The 22,547-nt window shown below is 42.7% G+C and overlaps 1 long non-coding RNA gene across 1 annotated transcript; it reads left to right on the top strand.

The window, feature by feature from the left end:
• The first annotated feature begins 6,334 nt into the window (after positions 1 to 6,334).
• On the top strand, positions 6,335 to 12,192 carry LOC144103824 (uncharacterized). The gene is made up of 3 exons (XR_013308329.1): positions 6,335 to 6,417; positions 11,205 to 11,312; positions 12,060 to 12,192. It is a non-coding gene; the product is annotated as an uncharacterized LOC144103824 (long non-coding RNA).
• Positions 12,193 to 22,547: the final 10,355 nt, after the last annotated feature.

Consider the following 22,547-nt stretch of genomic DNA (forward strand, 5'->3'; position numbering starts at 1 on the left):
TGCCCCTGGCTTCCTGCCTAATTAATTTCAGCTTTGGCTGAGTGTAACTCTCATTCAACAGCCAGCTATCTGTGCCTTGCATGCCAAGAATACTGACGTTTTTCAATTGAAACCGGATTTCGAAAACTGAAATCGGCATACTGAAATGTCGAGCCCCTACTTGTAAGTTACGTGCTACAAGTAGCCTTACTGTTTGCAAAGAGAATGGCTTCGGTTTCTTGAGATTATGCAGTGACTCTGTTCAAATATGATAGGCAGCGTAATGAGGAGGAAACAGAAATCTACCCTTTCGCACTGCGGGCAAGCAACTGCATCCAGGACATTGGCTTGTGGCCATGCGTAGATGCTTCTTGATGTTAAGGAAGAGCTTCATTACTCATAAGCAACTGAAGTCGTGGAAGGCGCTGAGGCCTACAACTTGCAATGAGTGATTGGGTGCGCGAGCCGTCAGTCAAGGAAGCGTCGGCTGACACCATAGTCATGGCAACAAAGGTGACGCGGCTTTTCCACCTTAACATGTGCTGATAGTGCATTTTATTCCCGAGTAGACTGTGTGTAAAGCCAGAACCAGACTTTGCTAACTGTGTGGGTGGTTGCCAAGAGCGAAGGCGACGCAATCGCTGCACACTGCCCCTGCATGGCAGGGAATGGCAAAGCCTGTTTCCATGTTGCTGCCATCCTTTTCTTCATCGAGTATGGCGTGCATCGAATATGACTTCCACTTTTCATACGTGAGCTGGAAGCCAGGTGTTCGTGCTGCCAGTGCAAGAACACTCTAGATGCGCACACATGCCATTCTCGATGACAAAAAAATGGCATCAACATGTTAAGAGGCTTCGCCATTACCTTCTATGCAGGTGCAGTGTGCAGCAATTCGTCGCCTTTGCTCTTGGCCACCACCGACACTGTTAGCAGAGCCTGGATCTGGCTTTGCACACATGTTAAGGTACAAAAGAAGCCGCCTAACCTTTGTTATCACGACTACGGGGTCAGCCGACACTTCCTTCACTGACAGCTCGCGCACTCAGTCGCTCATTACAAGTTGTAAGCCTCAGCGCCTTCCACAACTTCAGTTGCTTAGAGTAATGAAGCTTTTTCCTAACATCAAGAACTATTGGATGTCTGAAGCATACATACATGGAACAAGCTATGTCCTGGACGCAGACACTTGCCTGCAGAGTGAAAAGGTCCATGCCAACCGTTTTTGTTTTCTCTTCGTAACGTCGTCCTATCGCGTTCAGATAGTGTCACTGCGTAATATGTAGAAACTGAAGCCATTCCCTTTGCTAACAGTTAGGCTACTTGTAGCACATCCCTTACAAGCAGTTATCGCGCTCATGCTTTCTTCAGCACAGCATGTTGCTGCAGCGGCTGCTGCGAGTATAATGCGCATCGGCTAATGAATACAAGATGGCTGCTCACCACATAGAATCCCGCTGCCGTCTTTCGTGCATACTCCTTATAGGAGGTATTCACTGAAGCAGCGCTACCAGGCGGTCGAGCGTCGCTGCGGCTAGCGTGTATTGTTTGGGGCCGTTTTGCGGTGGTTCGCACAGTGTCAGGTACGCCGCGAGGCACCTGTTAGTGATCCGCAACATTTTGCACGTTTTTAAATGCATCAGCGTCCACTTTCTATGTGTAATACAATATGTGCATGAACTTTGCAGCAGAATTCTTCGTTGCCGTGGTATAGCTGCACTGCCTGCCAGTCTTGAAAAACACAGTTGCGCCGCAGAAGACGAAAACACAAAGAACCGAGACAAACACCACGGGCGCTATTTTGTCTTCTGCTGCACTACAGTGTTTTTCAAGACTATGAACCAACAAGCCCACCAAGCCACACTACTGCCTTTCAGTGTTGGCTTTAGGCAGCCGCCCTTGCTTGTGCTGCAACTAGACAGCCAAATTAGCAAGCTGCATTACACGTAAGAATGTACACAACTTGAAGCTGTTTTGTATCGGTTGGTACTCTCTGCTACTCACATGGGACACGTCATCGATAAGGAGCGCATGATTACAAGCTCCAGTTACAAAACTTAGCAGCACAGAAAATCATATTTCGAACAGCTGTAGTCCAAAATTCGTTGAAGCTTAACATATGCTGCTCCAGCAGAAAGTCAAAGCATAATACCTGCCTTATTTAAGTGACAGAACAGTAAAGCAAAACTTGTAATGTGCTCACAGCATGAACAGCAGACCTAGCGAGATTGTTTTGCAGTTTTGATTGTAGCAACATAAAACTGCTTGAAATGCACATGGCCAGGAATCTAGGTTCATAGCAATGCCATGTGTAGCGATTCCGCTAGCTTGAGCATTAGCATGTTACTTTAAGTAGATACAGATAACAAGAAAACTACTAGCTAACAGAGCCAGCACGTTGCAAATTACTTACCCTCCAAAAAGTGGCACTCCAGTCCTCCGCACTCTCACGCATGTCTCCTTTTGTCAAATATTTGCATGGTTTCAAAAATTTCTACAGTTTAATTTTTGACCGGTCTAACACTCAAGCCATGCACAAGACAATCCTCGACATTAGTGAATTCAACTTGCAGGAGCAGCCTTGCACGTCGCATGCCCCACCAGCACCTCCTCGGTCGTATAAGTTTGTTCTCACCAAGTGAAACCTTTTTAGGGTGTCCGCTATTTTCTGTTTCATGCTGTTCATGATTCAGTAATCATGAGCTTTCGCTTCCCTTTTCCTTTTTTCTCTTTCTCTCTTTTTCTTTTACTGGCTGATTTCTAGGTTATCATTGTCGTTTTTTTGCATTCTTTGAAGATTTGCGCATGCATGTTGTTGCTAGTTGACGGGACGTTTTATCAGTGTTCATTTTCATTCAGTTTTAAATGTAGCACCCTTCCTGTCCTGTCCTTTCTTTGTCCTGCCAAAATGCTGCTTTTTTCATTGAGCCCCATTGTGTACCCACTCTGTCAAACGTGTTTCCACGTCAGACAGAAATTGTCTACTTTTAGATGTGAGAGACATTTAACTCGCAAGGAGTTCAATGCTGCGGCTCGCTGCAATGGCGCTGAACTTGACTGTGAACATGGTGAATGCCGCGCCAGATGCTAGCACCCCTTGTGAATACCTCCTATATGCCTGTGCCTGCAGAAGGTTTAAGAGCACCATGATCAGGCTTCGTATCTCATCAGTCTATGCATGCAGTCAGGAACATAAGGTTGTTATCTGAGATCAGCACAACATCCAGAAGCATGAAAACTCTGTCTGTTGTGCAAACTGATTGTGACCTGTATGCAGAATGCACTGCATTATTAATAATCACAACTTTGTCATGTTAATTACCACTTCAAGCATGTACAATATCCAGATTTGGACAGCTCTTAATGGGCACAAATTATTTCTTCAATGTAGAGATTAACCTGGCATCACTCATGTATTGAATGGCATGTTGCTCCAGCATGTATTACATGAATCGACGGCTGGGAATATTATTTGTAATTGTTTTGATAATTGTACAGTGCTTTGTTCATATGTTGTATTGTTTCATGAGTATTATGTTCAATTGAGATGTCTATAATGCAGCAACGGCAGAAGAGCTGGCGAAAAAGCTGAACACGCGGAGATTCAGGTGGCCCAAATATGTTTTTGATGATCAAGCTGCTAATGAAACTGCTCAGCAAAGTGCTCAGGTATCCGTCTCTCATTTTGCAATACTACGGTAGCCAAGTTATTGGAGCATCTGCCTCACATGCGGGAAGTGTGGCATTCAATTCTTATTGACGCCGAGTACCCGCCGTTGATACAGTGGGTAAATGCTTTCCTATGGCCGGGGGCTTCCCGCTTTGAGTAAACACCCCACTTTCAATAAGCGAAACAACTTTGTAGCATGGCACTGTTTGGCCAAAGGTGACCTTGCATCAGGAAAAGTGTCATGAGCAGCAGCTCTTTCCTCTGTTCTTTGCTTTTAAAAAGTTTCGTAGTGCATGTTACGCACTTGCTTGGCTATTTTAGCTGTGTGCTCCATAGTGGATTGAAAGATTGAGGTACAAGCGAGCGGGGAGATGCACATAGGAAAGGAAGCAGCCTGTATATGATCAGTATTCGTAATTTATTCTAATGGGCTCCAGTCAAACCCCGATGGGGGCTTATGAGGCCTTCCTGACAATAGTTCCCTTTGTAGCCTAAGAATAAATCGGGCACCTGAAGCCTGGCCCACGGACTAATGCTAACTTTGGCAGTTTTATCATTCCTTGACCACTAAAGATCTTGTATGTGCCAGTGATCTGTGAGTTCAATTCTTGCTGCAGATTACATTTGGAAGTCGTGCAATGATCTTAGAATTCAGGGAAAATAATAGTGTTGCTCAGTGTGCACAAGCTGTCTGTAAGGGACACTGAATAGGAATACTAGGTTAAGCTAGACTGGTTAGTTAGTGTCTCGGGAACGTTACCAAAGTTTGTTCTGCGCGCAAGTCTGCTGTGTTGCCAAGAAAACCACAAGTGAAATATTACTGCATTCAAATGGTCTGCGAAATGACATAACGGATGTCACTACTACGCCCTGAAATGAGAATTCAGCAATATGGTGTTTGGCTAGTCGGAGGCGCCACTTCAGATGGCCAGAAACACGGCCAAATGCAATGTTGTGGAGGTTCAAAAAAACTAAGCTGGTTAACGATTCTGAGGGATTGTAGAGCTAGTAATCCAGTGACGGCAGTGAAGAAAGAAAACCCCCATTGACTCAGCTCAGCCAGCTATGTATGGCTGGAGCATAGAGCGCATGATTACAAATGACTCTTGCGGCTACCAGCTGGCTCTTTCCTACCTGCCAGCACTATCCCGGCATGGTGCCTGCCATTTCATATGGCCTTTTGCAGATGAGACTGTGGCATTTCAGCTTTGCCAAAACACGCTGACCTTTCTCTGAAAGCCCAGTTCAGGTATTTAACTACAAATGAGGCAATGAGTACAGCAACCTTTTTGTTTTCATTTAATGCTACCTCTCCACATTTCATGAGAGTGAGCATAATGATTTGACCAAGCATGTTCAGAAAACCGCCTAATTGAAGTACTCGAGGGACTCTGGCGATGGTTCGTCACAGACTCGCGAGTTTGGTTGTTTATGCATACGTACCACGTTTTCAATGGTGAAGATTTTATCCTGCATAGCATGCCCGTACAGTAGAAAATGATACATTTTATAATTTCAGCATGCCACAAGCGCGCGGAAAGAAGCTAGTTGAAAGGCTTAACCGAGAACTGAACCGCTTGACTCACTGCCGAGCAAAGGAAACAGAGTGTAAATTTGTTGCAAGGATACCATTCTAAACATGCTCGTAGAATGGCTGCACGCCGGGTGGATGCACAGAATGCAAGGCGAAAGTCTCTGTACTGACATTCGTGTCTCACCTTTCTGTCCATCATCTGGTTTGGGCTGTTTTATTATGTAATTCACATTCTTGACTGCTCTTGCCACACTGCTTTCTTCATATTTCAATGGGGGATGTGCACTGACGGCAAAATAGTCTTAAGGCCGTGTGTCAAACCACTCAGCCAATTGCTGCCGGAGAAGTGGACACTCCCCGAGCTCCAGTTTCTGGAATCTGCATGGGGTGTCACCACGGGTGCTTCACTTGGAGGCAATTTTCTGACTTAAGAAAGCTTTGCTGTCGTCCATCCTGAAATGTTAATCTCTTAGTCTAGTGCAACTTAGTGTTCCCGTTTGGTTTCCCTTTAACAATTACATTAAAAGGTAGTTATGGGTTTAAATATAGTGGTATCACAATGTTGACTTGCTTTGTAATAGTAAAATCATTCACAAATAAAAATTCTTCACTGGTTGATAATGAGTTTATGGCGTTAAAGTGTTATGATATGTTTAGTCGAGACTCAACCATGTGGAGTCAAATTGGTTGCAGTATGCACAAGTTTTTTTCACCTAATTCGCAAAAAAGCCTTGCGTAGGATGATGCACAGAGTTGGTTGGGCAACATTTCTTTTTTTTTATAGTCAGAGTATTGCAGACTACTTGCAAGTTGGTTATGCTGTTTGGAAAACACTTTTACTGGGCCATGGTATGTGTGCTAAAAGCATGGAATAGCACCATATTTATGGTTATTCTTGAAATTTATCTTATTCTTAGAAGTTAGTTTTTATGGGGCTGGAAATGTGCCCATGAATGTGCTCTAGAATGATAGCATTAAGATATTTATGTTCCTTTTCATTCGAACAGGTACAGAAAGAAAAAAGGCCCATAAAAAGAAGCCTTTCTACAAAAAGCTGCGCTTTGCAGCTGAAGAGAGCTGCCCTTCAGATGAAGAGCTCATTGAGAAGGGGGCACTAGATGCCAAACAAAAAGAAATAAAAAAACTACAATGTGAAATCAGGTCGCTACAAAAAAGGTGGCAGAGGAACGAAAGCGGAGCCATGACCTTCAAGAAGTGGTCGTGAAAGGAATTGGTGAGGAACATAACTGTTTGCATCCCAAGAACAAAATTGGTGCATGAGGAACGCAGTGCCAACAGTGTTCATTGGTGTTTCTTTGTCAGCGTGGCTGCTGTTTGTTAGTTACACGTTTAAAGCAACTATTCTTAGCAAGCATGCAGTTGGGCCTGTTAGAGAACATTAGGCAGGGGCAATGCATGCTTTGATTAAGATGCCCTTTCATAAATGAGGTGCAGAGGTGAGCCTTGTGGAATTTAGTTGTTTGCCTCAGGGTCTTGATAATATTTTTATTGCTGACTTTCTGTTGGGTAAAATTCAGAATGTTGTGGCGGTATTTGCTGGTGAGAAGTTCCGTTTTATCTTTTTGAGTAGTATATGAGTACAGGTGTCGAGGAATGGAATGGTAGTGTTTAGTGCATAGAAGGATGAGTGGCGGCTTCTAGCCAGTAATAAAGAAATCAAGGTAACATGACACATCTATTTTTGGCTCATTTCCAAACGGGCATCATGTTTGGTGCCTGCATTATCTTTGCCTTAGGTCTGATTGCATTGCTTGACGATCACCATTTTTAAGACTGCTTGTTGTTGAATTGGAGCTTTACGAATAGCACTGTGTCGTAATTAGTCATTCACCCCACTGGTCAAACAAATATGCTAAGGTGCTTAGAAGAGAGAAGGTGAAAAGCGCGGTACATTCACCATTCAGAGGAGTAGCCCGCTTGCACGTGAATGTCGCTAGGGCAAAATCAAGAGCTGCAATCTAGGGTGCTGGCACCATGCTAGCGGGGAGGCAGCCATTACTTGGAAGTATCAACAGCATGTATGCACGCTTGGTTAAGTTGACGATGTGGTCATCTCATGTAGGCTTGCGATGTGCCACAAGAAATGCTGTCAGCCTCGAAGATCATGGCATATATTTGTGCAACGCCGCAGCTTTTATAATCGTGCTGCATGTCTTTTGTGCAGTTTCTAACATGCAAGCTGCAGTTGCTGCAAATGCCACGAAGGAGTTTTAGTCTTCAAAACGAACCGATATATTAAGCATTTGCTAATGTTAACGTGTTTTTTCTCAGGTATGGTGATTCATGAGTATAAGAGCGTGAGGTGTTTTTGCTCGATAAAATGCAAGACACTCAGTACCTTGAAGAGCCGAGTGGCGCCTCTCGCCTTTGAAGCATTTGACAATTTCGCTTTGTATAAGGTTGCGATTTCAGAATTTACATTTAAAAAAGTTTTTATCGTCATCGCACCTGTCTAGAAAGATGGAGTTGCTATGTTGGCGCACAACGACTACCCTAAAGGCGACGAGTCTCGGCAAGAGAACTCTCCCATTTATGAAAGATGCTTAGATGCAAAATATGCGGTTTTAAAATGTTTATATTTATTGTAAATAAAGCTAATGCTCCTGAAATGAATTAAAATTGCCCATGCTATGGGGCAATTCTTGCAATATTTAAGATAAATTGAATTGGTAACTGCATGCAGTCTAGATGTGGGTATTTCTTTTGAGTAGGCAGGTGACTTAAGTACAGAAGTAAAGAAAAACACAGTTCAGAGATGAAAAGAAGTGTTGGCGCAGTGCTAATCGCTCTGGGATTAGTGTCGCATCATTTACGACAGCAACTTGAGTTCAGACATCTTGAGAGTTAATTCAGTATAATGCAGCTGATCATGTACACTACCAATGCAATGAGCGGACATATTTTTCTGCTCTACAGGGATTTTCCTGCAATGTGAGGTTAACCTCGAACTGAGCTCAAAGAAAATTAAAATCCTGTGATCTGTTAACTGTGCAGTCGCAATTGTTAATTTGTAAACAGGTTTGAAGACCTTAAGCTGCTCTGTTTACTTGTCACGTCATTCATGCGTTCAAGGGCCAGTTTCTCCTGGCCGGTTTTCACACCTCCCCTGCTATACACCCCAGTTATGCAGTCTTGCTGAGTGCATTGTTATGCGATACAATGTATATTGAAGTATGAAGTTGGATAAAAAATAAGCAGAAAACTTACTGGCTTGAAAAAATGTTATTTTCACGGCTTTCTTGGATTCTTTTTTTTGCAAAGAAAAAGGCTTGTTTCTTATGTTGCACACAAGCGGAATGTGCAGTATCTGCTTATGGGTGCAAAAAAAAAGATTAAAAAGCCATCTGTAATGGCAGAAATTGAGAAGTATTCATTACGTGAGCCGCCGTGGTGGCTGAGTGTTTATATCTCTCGGCTGCTGGCCCGAAAGACACGGGTTCGATCCCGGCCGCAGTGGTCGAATTTTGATGGAGGCGAAATTCTAGAGGCTCGTGTACTGTGCGATGTCAGTGCATGTTAAAGAACTCTAGGTGGTCGAAATTTCCGGAGCCCTTCACAACGGTGTCTCTCATAACCTGAGTCGCTTTGGGACGTTAAACCCTGATGAACCGAACTGTATTCATTATGTGAACAATCAGTTTAACATATCGTGCAAATCGCATTCTTTGTCTCCAGACTTTGCGCTTTTATTTTTATCATTATTGGGTTTTCACTGGTGTCGGGGTGTCCAGGCCATCTGTTTGGCATGAATACAAGTGCTTTTATCGTGCAGGAGAGGTGCAAGAACACCTGAAGAAAAAAATCTGCCAGTGCAGCGAACAGCAGCAGATATGTGAAATGTTGTGAGGTTCAATACTGTCATACACAAGGGCATTTTCAATTTGTCGTGTAGGTGTGCAACTTGGGCGTAACGGCAGCAGCAGAATCGTCTGAACTGCGAGACGCGCCAGATGATGGGCTGCCAGAGCTGGCTGCCGCTGGAGCAACTGCAGTGGAGGCTGCTGCCTCCTGTAGTCTGAGCCCAGCACAGCAGGGGCTACCAGTACGAGTGGCGCACATGATATATATATACAATTAACTACCATGTTTAGTGTGTAGTGCCGAAAGAGACCGAATGGTATCAGGTGCACCGAATGTTGTTCAGTTAGTATGTCGTTAAGTCTTCCCGTTTGACAGAGGTAGAAGTTCAGCCCATTTGCCCTGAATATTTTCGTGGTTTTATCATAATTGAGTGTTCATTAAAACTATTTGGCTGTTATAATGTAGGCCTGACTGTATTTGGAAACAAGCTGTTATTTAAATCACGATTTTGACGAAAGAAAACTAGCAGCCCTAACTATAGTTCGTGGAAAGATACATTGGCAGTGTGTTTTTAGAATATTGAAGTCATGAGTTAGACGGACACCCATCTGGTCAAGATGATGCATGACAAAAAATAAATGATGCCGACCAATGAACGAAGACAACGACATGTCGGCTTTCATACGGGAGCCTTGTTCACAATGAGGGCAAAACGTAGAATCGACGTCTTAAAGGGGTTATGACATGGTCTACCAAAGAATCGTGGTTTTACATTGCAGGTACTAGCCACAACGTTGTTATGCATACCCAAAAAATATGTAGAGCTTTACTTGCGCATTTGGGCTGGTAATTTCAATTAAAGTTATCGGCTCTAAGCCCCTCCCCCTGGCAGCAACAGCCATATTGAAGGAGCCTAGCTGTGCTATGTCATAAACTGACAATGCCGTTGTCTGCTGCAAGATGCGCGAATACTATTTTAATTACTCTACACAGAGTGATGGGGCGGATAGCGGGCGTCTCCTCAAAAATACATTTGTTACAGCGGTGGTTATTACTATTAATTCAAAAATTATTCTAATGAGAATGCTCGAGTTTTGTATGCGAACATTTTTGTAGATTGCTGGCTGGCGTTCGATGTTCGCTTGGCTGGGAAGTACTTAAAGCTGTAACCGAGTGCTTCATTTTTAGAAGTTGTTTCAATAGTCCGCGCTCCACCGTGTCATGTCAGCCATTTCGTGTGTTTATATTAATCAGATTTGTAGTTGACTTTGTCCCTGGCTTGGCATTTGATGGATACATTTAAGTGCTAGATAATTGCTAGAAATAATATTTGAAGCCTTATATTTCCCAGATATGTTCTCAACAGCTTTTGAATCAGTACTCAACAATTTCAAGCACAGTTTATGGGTGCTGATGTCTTTTCATTTGACTTTTTCTTTCTCCAGTTTTCATGACCATCATTTGCAAATGACATTTTTTTACCTTGTAGGTTCCAAAGAGACTGAATGACCTTAATTTAGTGACATTTAAGACAAGAACCCTGCATCTGCGCACCACCACCATGCAGATCCCATGAGTTGAGTTGAGGTGTTGAGGTGTTGAATGATGCAAGTGGGATTAGCTTTGCTTATTCTGCCGGCAATTACGCCACCGTAGCGTCACTTTTATGTTAATAATGTCCTAAAACCTGTCGTATCTACCCCGCTATGCGCAGTCATTTCGAAGCGATGCGCACAGTCATCGCATTGGTCAACCTCTTTAAGTTCTGCACCTACGTGCCCGTGCCAACGTCTTTACCAACTCACTATTTTGTCGAGTAGCAACTGACTGGAAGGGTCTTCCCTATCATATCGCTGCCATATCTTGCCCATCATCGTTTATGACTGCTGTCAACGCTGCACCATGTATTTCCCACTCTTTATGTAACACCCCATTTGGGATCTTTAAGTAAAATAAAGTGAAGTGAAATTTCTTAGTGTGACAGGGGTATTAGCCTACTACCTTATCATGCTTTACTCAGTATGCCCGCTTATTGCAAAGGTGCTTTCACATAATTGTCTTGCATAGCACATAACCTAACACTGTGACTAACTTTAATTAAAATTTAAATAAATGACAATAGTGCACTTTACTTGCTGATTCTTTATGAATACCTAGGCACAATAATTGGGAACTGAAATGACAATTTTGTTTTTACAGGCGCAGATTTCTGTGCCCACTGTATTGGAAATCGCCCAGGAGCAGCAAGAGGTCCCAAGACGTGATGTACAGAATGATGTACAGAACGGAGGAAAAGAAAACGAGGAGGTACAAAATGGAGATTTTCATTTCTACTCGCAGCTTTATTAAAATGGCATAATATTCAAGCCATCAGGCGAATTAACAAAGCGTGACAGTCAGGAAGAGCTTGGAAAGAACTTTCAGGTCTGATAATCGTCACCCAATAATTTTATTGCTTGTTGTTAGTGGTGGGGATGTCCGAAAAGTTACAACAGTTGGTGTTAATTGTGCCTATGTTATCGTAAAATGAATTTTCAAGCCCCAGCTCCACTGAGCGAAGATTTTGTTGAAGTGAAAAAAGCCTGAAAAATGGTTGGTTGTGGTAAGAACTTTGTTGCATTGACTACTATGGCTAGCTAACAGGGAATTAGAAATATTTTGTTCGGATTTCGTTTCCGGAGGTTTAACTGGAGATGGCTCAGAAGAGGTATCTGCTTGTATAGAACTTTTAGATGAGCATATCACCCGTAAAAGAAGCTCAAAAGCAGTCACTTTTGGTGCCTGTTGTGATTATAAACTAAACAAAAGTGAGAAATGGAAGTTGTTTGGGCTGCGCTGGTGGCCTGCATTTCTTCAGGCTTCGGAGCTGTTGTGGTCTACAATCATAACTTCCTCTTATTCCTTATCGTAGCCCAGCTGCCGCATGTACTATGGTTCACATTAGCACTGTATGAAGCATAAAACCGTTTTGTTGATTATCAGTAACCAATATTTTACTTGATGATGCGCTTTTTCTTAGTGTGTCTGACCTTACTTGTCCAAATTTTTTTTTAGGTGCACTTAGCCTGTGGGGAGACCCTCCCTAGAGGGAAATGGAATTACCTTCTGACACAGCCCAAGGACTCTCTCTTTGTGCGGAAAACGGAAAAGGCTCTATGGGGTATGAAGGAGCTCTATAATAGGAGCATAACCGGTAGGCACTGCCACCGTTTCCTTCAAAAAGAGGGAGGTTCTGAGCTACCAGAGAGGCGGGCTTTTACGCCCGAAAAAGTCAAAGCTCTCCGAAGTAAGGTTATTTATTGTAAAGCATTTTTTTCTGCATGGTACTGTTTTCTCATTCACTTATTTGAAGACTATAATACAGTAAATCTTGGTCCTTGGAGTTGGATATAATACTTTTCATGAAGTTTATTTGGTGATTCTATAATTGTAGTTGCAAACCTGTAACTAACCATAGAGAAATAACTTTCTCTGTTATGGTGACGACGCTTGTAACCCTTTAAAAGCATATGGTGCAAGAAACAGTTTGTAGCATGTTATTTCTGAATCAATATAGTGCAAAGTAAAATAAGGGTGCATTTTTTCATATTTCTTATAAAAAGCGCATAGATTGCATCAGTTTTCAAAACTTTGTGTATTAAGTTATTTTTTACTGTTTTCAGCTGCCTTCGAGTTTCCCATTGAGCAGCATCCCAGCTGCAAGGCGAGGGAGGAGCGCTTGCGCAGCATCAATCAATCTCTCGATGACATGCTGAAGGTCCTAAAAAATTGAGCTCCGGATAGATATATGCACATATTAATTAAATATATTTAAAGTAGTTTGTAAAGCTGTACATTTCAGCAGCCCTTACACTGTAAGTGAGAGCTGTTCATGCATGTCAACACATACATGTAGAGTCATATATGGAGAAAAGTTCGCGGAAAAAGAAATATTTCTTCAGGCGAATTAAGGCAGGCACAATAAAATCATTGGAGCGTGAGCGCACATGCTTGCTCCATCTGCAAAAATACCGGCTGACTGCATATTGAGGCAAAGCAGAAATAATTTTTTTTTCTCGAATCTGCATCTCACAAAATTTTGTCTATTACGTATTTCAGTCTCATCGTGAATTTATACTTCTGCAAGCAATATTCAAGACGTATATCTTTGAAGGACTGCATAGCTGCCTCATATATCTAAAAGCTGCATGCTTGCTGTTGCATTCCCACAGTGTGCAATTGTAATCCGGGTTGAATCTCCCTATCCACATGGTAGGGTGGAGTCCGCACAAATATGTGGAGTACACTGCTTACGGACTGCTGTGGAGTCCATATAGTTCAACTGTATGGAGTCCATAACAGGTGGGAGTCCATACGTATCCGTCAAGTACGGATGAACGTGGATACCCGTACACTGTGGAGTCCGTAGTTCTATAATTCCGTGCGTATGTATCCGCTTTCTCCATAGGACGGAAATTTTCGGCAGGGAAGCGATGCTCCTGCCTGGCTTTTCAGGTGAAATGTGCAGTAGAGAAGATTGTGTATAAAAAGAATGGGACATACTAATGCAAGAACAGCCGGCAACTTTAAAGCATAGGATTCATTTAAGCTTGAGCAATGACTGCAATTAGCATTAAAATTCAGAATAACTGTGGGCCCCAAAGCGCGCGTTATAGTCTTTCAGTGCATATATAAGGGCACTGGCGGGCTCTCGAGGAAGAATTTGCAAATAATCCTTATGGATCTGTGTTCAAGTGGGATGGCCGCACATTTGCCGATGTCGAAGTCGTCGACTCCTCTATAAACGGCTCCCGAAAGATTGCTTTCTTGTGCCAATTTCAGGACTGAACAGTTGAACTGATGAAGTTGCAGTCTGAGAGCTTTTCGGCGCCGCAACATGGATAAATCCCAGAGAATCACTCCTGTAGTTTGCAAAATTGGAAGTTTCCTGAAGTAAACAGAATATTTTTATTTCCGCAAACGAAAGAAACAATGTGCACTGGCTGCCGATTTAGGCGTGTTAGGCTGTCAAAATATAGAACATCGGGCAGCTGACGATGCGGGCTAGGTGTGCACTTCTCACGTCAGAAATAAAAAGGTGCCATACTTGCGAGCTGCTCTGAAAACCACTAAAAATGTGAATTTTTGAAGTATTTATAGCACCAAATCGGCCGAAATTTAGGTGAAGTTAAAGTTTACGCTGCTGAAAAAAGTTATGATTACAGAGTATGCTCAATAACTAGTAGAAGCTCTGGCTTTGGTCATATGGCATGTGTGCGAATAGAAAAAAAAAAGACATTGGCAGTTTCTTTTCAACCTATGGCTTCAAGTGTGGCCTAAGAACTGACATGTTATGAGCGCAAGCATACCCATCCATATGGTGTTCATTAATTTTTATACATTTGTTACAGTGCGGGCATCTGGGATGCTCAACCGCGAGATCATTTTCGGTGCATGAGAATCGTAAGTCGGCAATTTACAAATTCCTTCTGTATTGTTTTTCCAATAACGCTTAATGGTCTTAGATTCTTCACTGGTGCAAAAAATGCACATTGAAATAATTTCGTTAAACGGATTTGTTCTCATATTGATTAGGTTAATAAGGTGCGTTCTTAGTAATACATCATGTATATGACTAAAATCATATCGATAATGACCGATCAGTTGACACCGTAGAATAGAAGGAATCGGCACAAAAATTTTTGGGGTTACTTTTCTTAACTAATGATTTCATTTAGGTGCAAGGCTTTATATCGCAAACCAGCCATGTAGCCTCATTTCACATTTATATTTGCTGAAAAGTTCATGCTTGATATATTCAGACTCACTACATTATATAAGCCAGAGCGACAGCAGGCAGCCGCAAGTCAGAAGAAATTCCACAAAAATTACGAGAAGAAAGAGCACTCGACTACCCAGAAGTGCAGTGTATAACACGCATTAGAATTGTCGCGTAATTTGTGCCTGTGCAATTTAAAGAGCAGTACTTTGCATCTTGCAGCCGACAAAAAAATTCTGTCCATAGAATGACAACTTAATGCATCGCTGGCCGGTGTTGATCCAGCGATGGCTAACCGAAGTTATCAAACGCCTAGGGAAAGTTTTATCGCAGGCATACTTGCGTTGTAGAAGCCGGAGGGCTGATTGCATAAGCAAGCATCTTAATCACAGTAAAGGCAAACGGATGATCAAAAAGTCACTCAAAAATAAACATTCTCCATTTTTAAAGTAAGAAACTTGCGTCTTCTGGTTTTCAAAGCAATGCGCCGAAATACAAAGTGCTTTTTTTGGAAACAAGAGCTTGAAATCACAGAGGACTTGCATTTCTTAGTTAGTGTTGGTGGTCCGGACGCCTATAAAACAATTCACAAAGCTTAAAGAGAAAAAAGAACTAACAAATCTAAATGTTAAGCGAATAAAACATGCCGCTTTTGAAATGATTCGATGACTTCCTTAACATTTCTGTTAAAGCCGCATTTCGCTACCATCTATGCTTTTCGGATTATTGATTTTGTGTAGATCTTCAGTATCCTTTGGGTAAACCTAACTTTCTCCCAAAAGATAAAACATGCAACTTATTACGAAAATTGGGTTCGTACATCAAGGTATCAAGAACAAAGGATTCTGACCAGGGCTCATGATAAGATAAATCACCTGCTTGGTGTTGTATTGACATTTTCGTGTTTACAGTTATTGGAGAAAACAAAGCATTTCTCTTGGGCCAGCTAGCATTTTGATATGATAATAGAAATATTCTTCAGAATGAGCGCGCTGAGAGATAACGGAAACAGTATTGGTCATAATATATAGCTTCAAACGTTTTCCTAAAGAACATAGTTTATTAGCAAGAACATACAAAAAAGTGTGGGCGGCAACCACGCTGTAAGCATATATTTGGGTGTGGGCACGGCGCCCTACGGTGCCACGAGATTGAGTTCACTGCTCCTCGTGCTTTTGAACGTGGACAGAAGGCGCCACGCGATGCTCTTTTTTTCAAGTCACCGAGCCGCGGCGGTCGTACTGCGGGTGTTCCGTGATCGTTCGGTGTCGCGGTGTTCAGCTTTGCTTGTTTCAGCGCGGCAAAGCACAAAAGGATTTAAACAGCTTTCTACATCGAATCAGTTCCCACTGCAGCGTGTTGTACTTGCTGGGACTTTATGAATGGGCGGAGCAGCAGCGAGGATTCGGCTGAGTGGTCCTTCGTAGCTCGTTAACAAAATGCATTCATATCAATGCTTTCCCTTCATCCGTACGACTGCTGACAGTGTGGTTAACTGTGCTGCCACGCAAAGGTAAAGAGCCGGTCAAAACACGCTCACTACCATATTTAGGGCAAAGAACGCACGCGTACATTAAAATATTTTTTGAGCAGTGCAATGAGCCGATGCTGTGACGAGATCAGGCCCGGCGTGCAGACAGCGTATCGAAATTCGGCGACCTGGGTAATTTATTTTGCACAGAAATCTCAAAGGCACTTTCCTATCTCGCCTGCATTAGAAATACTACTTCTAAAGCCGGGAATCGAGCCTACGCTTTCGTGCTCGGCAGCAGAAAGACCACCCGATGCGTTCAATCGCCGGGACGAAAAGGAAAGAAAGAGTGTATGTGTGACGACGTGGCCGCGACTAGTGCAGTGCACATTTACCTACGCGAGGGGAAGATAATTTGCGGTATTGACCCTCATGTTCCTACCGCTAAGCTAATATTTGACGCCCATACCTACGATGCTGAGTGGTCGACTACAAGGAATGACCGCCGCTCACGCAAATAGATGAAATACGGGGCTTTATATTCTGCTTGTGACTGTCAGTTGGGAGGGATTGCAGTTGTCTCCTTAAGCGCTATGTATGTTGCCCTCAGTGATGTTGTGCCACAATATTCTCTGCAGAGCAGTTCAATGTCGTGCGAGTCATGCAGCTGCATAATTGCTATGAAGGTTGCATGAATATCTTCTGCATTTCATACCATGATGTTTTGTAGCACCGAAACAAGCGGCGGGTGCAAGATGGTAGATGCTCCCAGATTGCCAACTGAAATTAATTGCAGGGTAACGGTCGCATCAATCGTCTAGTGTGACTAAATAGTTGCTTCTTCGAAAACTTGAGTCATCCAGAAAGACAACGGAGGGACAGGTCACCGTTTTCGGTTGCAATATCATATCTTCTCATGAGATATGCCCGACGCCAAAGGTGTACGTGAGAACGTTCGGCGACGCTTTAAAAAAATTGACCTATGGTTACGATCGTCGATAATGTCAAATTTGAGCGCAGCTCTTCCCGCGCCACCTGCCGCCACTGTCAGGGGGCGTGTTGCGCTGCTGGCCACCCTCAGGGACCTCGCGGCAGGCACCTTCCGGTTGTCCGTACCTCCGATCTCGCTGTGGCAGGTGGCCTTCCGCTCTTTAACTACATACAAACACGCCACCTGTCACAGGCCTATACACGCCACTTGTGAGGTGGCGGGTTAGGCTGGAGTCGACGCCGACGACTACCTCTTGGCACGCAGGAACCGGCACATTCATTTGCACTTCATTTGCGCTAGTCCGGTAGCCTGACATGGGGTTGAGTTGATTCTGCCCATAGTCACATCGAGTCCACTTCTTTGCCCGACGGTACCCTGAGGTGTGCTGCAATATCAAACAACTCATCACTTCCACCAGGCACACAGGCAGCGACGACCAACCACGTGGTCGTCCTGAGCCAAGAACTGAGCTCGCGCATCACTGCGGCTGGTGTAAAATCATGGCAAGAAAGGCTAGCTATGGCAAACTTTGTTCGTGCACAGCGCTCACCATAACGTACAAGCAAATACCCTAACGTTATCACCTTGAGATGCACTCTGTCAGCAAAACACACAGTAAAACAGCTTGATACGCCCCCGAAATCTGAGCAGGCCAAATAGCTGCTTCCACAGTTCTAAAAACTACGGTTTTTTTTCCGCGAAGCATCGAATACTTGAACGTTCTCCATGAAACAATTAGGTCACTACCATTAAATGATTTCCCGTTACAAATTAATTGCGCGTGAGTTTGAGTTTTGAGTGTTGGTGCTGGTGCATTGCTGCAGTTATTTTTTGTACTGCATCATCGTGTTGCGAATATGTTATTCTGTGTTACTATTTTAGTGCTCTGACTTATTTGAAATGAAACGAAAAATTGGTTCTTGATGAAAGGAAATAACGCTGTAACTGTCCCACATATCTCGGTGGACAGCCGAAACACGCCGTAAGGGAAGGAATAAAGGACGGAGTGAAAGAAAGCAAGAAAGAGGGGCCGTAGTGGGGGTCTCCGGACAATTTCGACCACCTGGGGATCTTTAACGCGCACTGACGTGGCACAGCGCACGGGCGCCTTTCGCATTTTGCCTCCATCGAAATGCGGCCGCCGCGGTCGGGTTCGCACCCGGGTTCTCCGGCTCAGTAGACGAGCGCCTTAACCACTCAGCCACCCTGGTGGATCCTTTTTTTTGTCAATTACGTTTCCGTCATAGATGCACTTTAAATTACTGATGATTCTAGGATATCACTCCAGAGATACAACCTTTGTCTGTAATGTTTAGAGACTGATTTATTTTCTCTAGAAATGAATGCTTAAAACCAATGCTGGTTTGTATGTGTAGCGCCATCTTTTCGGGCTAACCTGAGCTATTTATTTTAATTGCTGTGGCAGCCACTAGATGCCACTACATGTAGAAAACTACGTTGTCCCTAGTAGTTTGCGCATTCTATTGTCAGTGAATCTGCAGAGATGGACGTGCACTTCGAACAGCGTGTGTGTATAAAATTCTGTGAGAAGCTTGGCAAGACAGCCGCACAAACGTATGAGCTGCTTCGTGACGCTTACGACAATGAGACATTATCGCTGGCGCGAGTTTTCGAGTGGCACAAGAGGTTCATTTGGGGAAAAATGTCGGTGCAAGACTACACAACGCAGGGGCGCCCTTCAACCTCACGGAATGGAAACAACTTCGCTGGGATCAGGGAAATCATACAGCAAGACCGCACCATTACAGTCCGCATGATATCAGATGCTCTCGACATTAGTAAGACAACATGCCACCACATTTTCCCTGAGAACTTGGGGAAACGAAAGCTGAATGCTGCCTTGTGTCGCAGTTCCTCACACAGGAGCAGAAAGACACGGGGGCGTCAGTGAGCACTGATTTGCTCTCCGAAGCAGAGAGGGATGCTGCATTCGTCGACAGCATCATTGCTGAATACCAAACATGGTGTTTTCAATACGATCCTCAAACAAAGAGGCTGAGCGCCGAATGGCGGTCCACAAGCTCTCCGGCATCAGGAAAGGTGCGGCGACAGGAGACTAAATCAAAGGAGATGCAAATAGTTTTCTTTTCAATGACTGAGGTGTCATAGACCACGAGTTCGTCCCAGAAGGGCCGACGGTGAATCAGGAAATTTATAGCCGCGTGCTCCAACACATGCGTGATGCACTGCGACACCGTCGCCCTGACTTATGGGCATCTGGTCAATGGAGCCTTCTCCGCAATAACGCAAGGCCTCACACTCTTCTCAGAGTGACAAAATTTCTCGCACAGAAAAGAATGCGATTTTTTCTTCTTTCCTAGTGTGAAGACAGCCCTAGAAGGTAAGCTGGATTTGGAGCGTGGAGGCTATTCAAGATTCCACGACAAAGGAGCTGACAGCCCTGCCAAAAGAAGCGTTTTTCAAATGTTTACAAGACTTCAAGAAGTGTTGGAAGCTGTGTATAGACGCATATTTTTTAATGGACTCAGTGTAGGAACTTTACGGACAAAGGTTGAAGTGTCTCCGGATTTTCTTGGAAACAATATACACTCAATGCATTGGCACTTTCATGTCGCGTACTATAAAAATCATGCAGGCAAAGCCCCCTGGATTTCTTTGGAGCCATTGAAAATGAACAGAGGTCTAAAATAATTGGAGGACAGCAAAAAATAGTTCTGACGTTCATTCCATCGCACAGCAAAACATCTTTCTGAATTTTAAGACAACTGTAAAGTTGAGCAACAACTTTAGGGAGTTAAGAAAAGAAATGTTGCTTTTAAATTTACTTCAGTGACACCTGAAAAATCGAAATAGATTATTTCTACAGCTATGAGAGTATCTTATCGTTTTGAATATAGATGTGGTCCTATTGATGGCGAAACCGAGCCCTCTAATTCATCTATTGAACATTGTAAATCTGCTTTCACGCAAGATATAGACAGTGTTCCAAGATTAATCGCCTCTTTTACTCTCACTACTGCTGTTGTTATTAATAAACAAAGTGTATTAAATATGGTTTTGATACTTGATGTGAAGTCCTTCGGGCCTGAAGACATTTGTACTGACTTTCTGGATACATACGCACAGTGGGTCAGTGAGTAATTGCATGTATTACTGTGCAAGGGCCACATTGAAAATCACTAGGGAAGCTCAAGGGTTAAACAATTTGATAAAATTGAAAAGGTGGATTCTGTTTTAGCTAACGTCTTATAGCATTCCCGTCTGCAGCTTGCAAATTACTCACAAATACTAAATTTTTAATTTCTCGAACAAATATTCTTTATCACAAACTGGTGCCGCAGTTTCGGGAAATGCTTTTCAACATGCAGTTAACAAGTAGAATGCTGCATCACTTCGCCCCTTCAATGAACAAATCAGGTACAGACGAGTGCAAAATTCATCACCCTTTCTCAAACATTCGTAACAGTTTCGCACAAACGGATTAGTCACAATATAGACAATGTGCTTAAAAGGGTAGACTCGGCAGGATTTTAGCGTATTGTAGGAAGTGGAAATAATAAGTAGTGTAACCAACTCTCCCGTCCTCAAATTTCAATGCTTCATCCCCTCCTTTTTCAAACATTTACACATTACATTGTTCATTAAACACCTGTTAAAGCCACGTTTAGCTCGACAAGTGTGTTATTTATTCTGTGATTAAAAGCTGAAAATCATCAATGCCTACTAAAGACAGCTCTTCAATGAATTTTTGCGATAGCAATTAGGCTGTCGTCTCAAATTATATTTTCGGTTTCTCTGCCACAAATAGACCCGATTGGCCAAGAAAGGCCATGTGACTTACTGACGTAATCAAAACCTGTCCACATGGAAGGTGGCAGCAACATGTGAATGACAGTGGACAGATCATGTTGCAAAGCAGAATATGAAAATATGAGGACAACCAGAGTTTTGATGCTGGCCAGAACCCAAAAATTCCAAAGAAAACCAAATTTTTTAAAGCAGGCCCACTACAGAAAACGAAAAAACGTCGATTGGTTAGGATTCGTGAGCAGATTAAGGTGCATGAGTGGAATGGATTTGTTTAACCCCACACGGTAATCAAGTGCAAGGTACAAGAATATTCTAGAAGGTGGCAAATGCCTCCCATTTAAGGGCAATGAAACCAATTCTGACGCCAGTTTTGTAGGTAAAATTGCAAGAAGATTAGACATTCATTGCATACGCCGAGCAGGCAACCTAAATGCTATAGAATTTTTTTTAACAATCTCGCATAAAAGGCATCAAGTTTCTTACTGCTTGGTGTCAATCTTGGCAATTGCCACTTATATTTGAAAGCCCCTTTTCATCACATTCTCGCATAAAAAGCAATTCTTTTTAATTTTACTACACTGTTGATGGATATATTCCCTTAAAGTGAACACTTACTGATAGCTAGGACTACAAGCGCTTGTTTCTGGGGTGACATTTTCAATTTACTTTTTCAGTAACTTCCTTCACCTAATAAACCATTGTTCTTAATGGCATAGATTATGCTAACATTATATTTTACAAAATACTAAGGCTTACTTTACAAGGAAAAGAAAGCACAGAGATAGTGAGTAAGGTTTATGCACAACCTTTCAAGAGAGGTTAAGTTAATGCCTTATCATTAAGTGCTAAATTTCTTTAATAACTGAAACATTTTAAGCCGGCTTAAGCTCTTTTCCATTTAAATAATGCGCTAGAAGACAAACTATTCTGAAATATCCTTCTCGAGTGGATATGCCACTACACAAAGGCATGCTTCATTAATTCCTGCTTCTAGCTGCTTAATGTATGTGCAAAAAATTTGAATTCTGGTTCATGAATGCTCATTGAAGCGCTTATAAAATATATTTGTTTTGTTACCTCCATGTAACGATCCTCACTGGAGATTTAACAGTATGACCAAATAAAAAATAAATAAATAAGAGCCACAGTCATTGAAATACCTATATTGTCATTGTAGTTTTGTATCTATAGCTTCCATCACGTGCTTTTGAACTCCGGAAATGTTCTTACGAATGTTTTTGTCTTGTTCCTTCTTTCGCTTGACCCTGCCACTTTTTATTTGTGCTTTGGCATTCTATAGTGCCCTTGATATAATTTTCTATCGCCTTAAAAAACTCACAAAATTTGTGATCTTAGTATATGTATACACATAAACAATGCTAACAATTCCAGACAAAAGCATTTTTCAACGGGCTGAAGTTTAGGAACTCAAAGTCTTTCATATATTGCAAGATTTCATTATAACACCGTATTTAACACTGTCCAGAATGTCCTCTATTGGATTTTAAGGGGCCTTATTTACTCATTGCG

The sequence above is a fragment of the Amblyomma americanum genome, chromosome 9 (assembly GCF_052857255.1).
Source record: "Amblyomma americanum isolate KBUSLIRL-KWMA chromosome 9, ASM5285725v1, whole genome shotgun sequence".
Lineage (NCBI taxonomy): Eukaryota > Metazoa > Arthropoda > Arachnida > Ixodida > Ixodidae > Amblyomma > Amblyomma americanum.